This window comes from Nerophis ophidion, linkage group LG23 (assembly GCF_033978795.1).
Source record: "Nerophis ophidion isolate RoL-2023_Sa linkage group LG23, RoL_Noph_v1.0, whole genome shotgun sequence".
NCBI lineage: Eukaryota > Metazoa > Chordata > Actinopteri > Syngnathiformes > Syngnathidae > Nerophis > Nerophis ophidion.
The window spans coordinates 37234770-37239769 of NC_084633.1; the positions used below are offsets into that span (position 1 = coordinate 37234770).

General features: G+C 39.3%; 1 protein-coding gene across 1 annotated transcript in view; it reads right to left on the bottom strand.

The window, feature by feature from the left end:
• mgp (matrix Gla protein) overlaps positions 1-4323 on the bottom strand; it is an 18695-nt gene extending 14372 nt beyond the window's left edge. Inside the window, exon 1 of the mRNA XM_061884301.1 lies at positions 4166-4323. The gene's annotated coding sequence lies outside the window, so the exon portion shown is untranslated. The remainder of the gene's footprint in view (positions 1-4165) is intronic.
• Between the last annotated feature and the right edge of the window lie 677 nt (positions 4324-5000).

Consider the following 5000-nt stretch of genomic DNA (forward strand, 5'->3'; position numbering starts at 1 on the left):
TTGACCAAGCAGGGCCTGCTGGAACTGAATCTAGTCCAAATCCCACAAACAGAAGTCGGGGATGAAAGCTCCTCTGCTGGCTCGTAAACCCAGTGTGTGTGTGTGTCTGTGTGTGTGTTAATGTGTACGTGTGTATGGGTGTGTGGTTGTGTGTATAGGTGTGTATAGGTGTGTATGTATATGTTCGTATAGGTGTGTATAGGTGTGTATGTATATGTTCCTATAGGTGTGTGTAGGTGTGTATAGGTTTGTACAGGTGGATATGTATAAGTGTGTGCGTGTTAATGTGTGCATAAGTGTGTATGTGTAGGTGTGTATAGGTTTGTACAGGTGGATATGTATAAGTGTGTGTGTGTTAATGTGTGCATAAGTGTGTATGTGTAGGTGTGTATAGGTTTGTATTGGTGTGTATGTATAGATGTGTGTGTGTATATGTCTGCATAAGTGTGTATGTAAAGGTGTTTATGTACAGGTGTGTGTGTGTATATAGGTTTGTATAGGTGTGTGTGTGTGTGTGTGTTAATGTGTGTATGTATAGGTTTGTGTCTGTGTATAGGTTTGTATCAGTGTGAATGTATACTTGTATATACGTGTGTATGTATAGGTGTTTATGTACAAGTGTGTGTGCGTATATAGGTTTGTGTGTGTGTGTGTAAATGTGTGTATGTATAGGTTTGTGTCTGTGTATAGGTGTGTATGTATAGGTGTGTATAGGTTTGTATTGGTGTGTATGTATAAGTGTGTGTATACATGTGCATAAGTGTGTATGTATAGGTGTTTATGTACAGGTGTGTGTGTGTATAGGTTTGTATAGGTGTGTGTGTGTGTGTGTAAATGTGTGTATGTATAGGTTTGTGTCTGTGTATAGGTGTGTATGTATAAATGTGTATAGGTTTGTATCGGTGTGTGTGTATAGGTGTGTGTGTGTGTGTGTATATGTGTGCATAAGTGTGTATGTATAGGTGTTTATGTACAGGTGTGTGTGTTTAGGTTTGTATGGGTGTGTGTGTAAATGTGTGTATGTATAGGTTTGTGTCTGTGTATAGGTGTGTATGTATAGGTGTGTAAGCGTGTGTATAGGTTTGTTTGAGTGTGTGTGTGTGTGTGTAAATGTGTGTATGTATAGGTTTGTTTCTGTGTATAGGTGTGTATGTATAAGTGTGTAAGTGTGTGTATAGGTCTGTTTGTGTGTGTGTTTGTGTATAGGTTTGTATAAGTGTGTAGTATGTGTGTTTGTATGGGTGTGAAAGTGTATGTATAGACGTGTATGTATTAGTGTGTGTGTGTATGTGTGTGTATAGGTTTGTTTGAGTGTGTGTGTGTGTGTGTAAATGTGTGTATGTATAGGTTTGTTTCTGTGTATAGGTGTGTATGTATAAGTGTGTAAGTGTGTGTATGTGTGTGTATAGGTCTGTTTGTGTGTGTGTTTGTGTATAGGTTTGTATAAGTGTGTAGTATGTGTGTTTGTATGGGTGTGAAAGTGTATGTATAGACGTGTATGTATTAGTGTGTGAGATAGTAGATGTGTAGGTGCGAAAATGTGTCTAGGTTTGTGTGTGTAGGTTTGCAAATACACTTCTTTATATATCTAGAAAGGGTGGTCCTAAACAGGGAGGCATTTTTCTCAGCTCTCAAGAAGGTAACAAATACAAGAATGTGTGTGTGTGAGTGTGTGTGTGTGTGTGTTGGCGGAGCGACTGCACAATTAAACAGTTATGTGCTTCTTGGCGGGGGTTTTTGGTGCAGTTTGTCTTCCAGCCCCCCCCCTAAGGTGAGCATGTGTGTATGATAACAGACCCGGGATTCTGAACTCAAAGCCCAACTTTTCCACTACACAGAGACCCGGGGCCCACTCAAATATCAGCGCGCAGGGATGTAAATTTGGATGAGGTCCGAGATATATTGAGGTGCCAGTCCATGTAAAGATTTAAAAATAAACAGCAATGTTTTAAATATACATACATATATATATATACATACATACATACATATATATACATACAATTACCGCGAATCCAGGACTATAAGCCGCTGTGTCCTTCCGTTTAAGGCTTTCAACCAGTAGTAGATGTGCCGTTCAGTCTTCTAGCCGTCCATAGCGTTTCTACTCATATGGATTCTTCATTCGTCACTCCAAGCAACATTTGTAAGTTTTAGAATATAACTAAAACTATTCTTACTGACTGAACCGTCCCATGTGTGATGTCTGTAGGAGTGTTTTCATGCATATTTGTATGCACTACCACGATATAATGACAATAGCTTCGTTAGCTTTAGATTATATGCTAACACCTTTACGAGTGTCTGTTAGTATTATTAACTTACAGTTACATTATGTTTGTAATGTTTCACTTTCACAAATTCCTCAGTAAATTCACCAAAACGTCACCGTTGAGTCTGTTTAGCTGATTGGAGAGCTAGCTTGACCATGACTTCTGTTTTGTTTCATCAGCCGTTTTACTGCCTTGCTACAGACACAGATTGGAAGCAATTAGAATAGAATAGAATAGAATAGAAAGTACTTTATTGATCCCAGGGGGAAATTCAGCACCACAGTTCGCTCACAATAGACAATAAACATTTAGGTATTTTTTTCTATATGTGAATAAGATAAATACAGTCTATTATATATCATTATTCACATGTGAATAACATAAATACAGTCTATTATACAGCATTATTCACATGTGAATAATATAAATACGGTCTATTATACCTATTAAGGTATGTAAATAAACATTTACAGAATTTTTCAGCATATATAACTCTGTTAACATTATACATATCTGCGACTTATATTCCGGTGCGGCTAATGTATGGAAAATATTTTTTTCTCTCTAAAATGTAGGGGGTGCTGCTTATATAATGGTGCAAGTTATGGTTGAGAAAATATGGTAAGCGAGGCTAAAATAAATAATTTCTAACTAAATTAATAATAGATATTAATAATATACATGTTTCTTAAATAAAATCACAGTGCAAATGAAAATAAGGCTTCTCCACTTTAGTCATATTTTTTGCGCTGAAGAAACTTCTCTATGACTTCAGCCCCAGACTTCTTCTGTTTGTTTGGTAATGTCATGACTGCCACAGGAGGTGGAAAAGTGAATTACAACTGAGTACCGATGCGGCCCATACGGACCACAGCTGAGGGACATATATTTTTTGGCGGCCCTATGGTTAAGAAACACTGATACAGACTCCAGAAAGAAAGCACATTTTGATATATTCACACAACGCTAAAATAAATACATTGTAACTATAATAATAATAAATGTTTTCTAAATTACATTCAAGCACAGCTTCACCACTTTAGTCATATTTTTTGCGCTGAAGGAAGTACTTTTCTGATTTTAGCTCCAGACTTCTTCTATTTGTTTGGTTTTGTGATTACTGTCACAGGTGGTGGAACAGTGCATTACAACTGCGTACCACAGCCGAGGAACAGATATTTTTTTGGCAGCCCAACAATGGGCTCTATGGTTAAGAAACACTAATATGGACTCCAGAAAGAAAGCACATGTTGATATGTTTACATGGATTCAACGCAACGCTAAAATAGATACATTTGAACTATATTAATAATAAATGTTTTCTAAATAACATTTAAGTGCAAATAAAAATACAGCCTTATTACTTTAGTCATATTTTTTGCGCTGAAAAACTTCTCCAAGACTTCAGCTCCAGATTTCTTCTTCTGTTTGTTTGGTAATGTCATGACTGCCACAATTGGTGGAAAAGTGAAATACAACTGAGTACCGCTGCGGCCCATACGGACCACAGTTGAGGGACATATAGTTTTTGGCGGCCCTATGGTTAAGAAACACTGACATCGACTCAAGAAAGTACATGTAGATATTTTAACATTGAATTACGCAGCGCTAAAATATATAAATTGCAACTATATTTATAAAAATGTTTTCTAAATAACATTTAAGTGCAAATGAAAATACAGCGTCACTACTTTAGTCATAATTTTTGCGCTCCAGACTTCTTCTTCTGTTTGTTTGGCATTCTCATGGCTGCCACAAGTGGTGGAAAAGTGCATTACAACCGAGTAAATACTGAAATAGACCGTCGAAGGAAAGAGCATGTTGGCGCAGGAGCGGGTCAGTAAAAAGAAATAGTAAAAAAGATGACCTACCATTCATTTTCATGTACTCACCGTTTGAGAGACGATGGAAGGAGAAGTCTGGGAAATATCAGTCAGTCTATTTTTCCAGAGGAATATTTCCTAATTCCTGCGTGCAGGACTTTTATACGCACCTCTCCTCCCTCCACCCTTTCATTTCACCCCCCAATAGCCCTCTCTCCTCCCTCCTCACGTGCCTCGCCGTCATTTATTCAGTATTAGCTCACTCCCATGATTCACCGCTGCAAGGCCAGGAAAACAAGACAGCAACACCCGAGCTGGCGCGTCGCAGCTAGACGATAATATTCACTGCCATCTGACAGCAAGGACATGAAACACACCGTTGGTCCGTCCGTCCATGTGGGGACGCCAAATTCGTGTGGTCCGACAATGTGGGGACCCCGAATTCACGTGGTCCGACAATGTGGGGACCCTGAATTTACATGCCTTTTTTTTAATGTTCCTGAAAGGAAAGCTTGTTCTCAAACCTGTGAGTTTAAAACAGCGAGGGCTGAGGTGTAGAAGTGCTTGCGCGGGTCGTTGACGGCAAAGCGTCGCGCCACATTTCCACCGACGCCTCCAGCGGCGCTCAGATTGTGGTGTGGATCTGAGACTTATGTAACACCACTTTGGGCTCAGGCCCGGCAGCTGAGTGAAAATTGCCAACAGTAAACAAACAAGAATAGGAGGCTGGTCCATGCCAAGACACACACACACACGCGCACACACACACACACACACACACACACACACTCAGATAAACACTGAGGTGGAGGTTAAGGCCGCAGACACACACAAGTAGGAGATGGGGTCTGATAGATAGAGATAGCACATGATGTTGTGTCTGAAATACACACACGCACGCGCA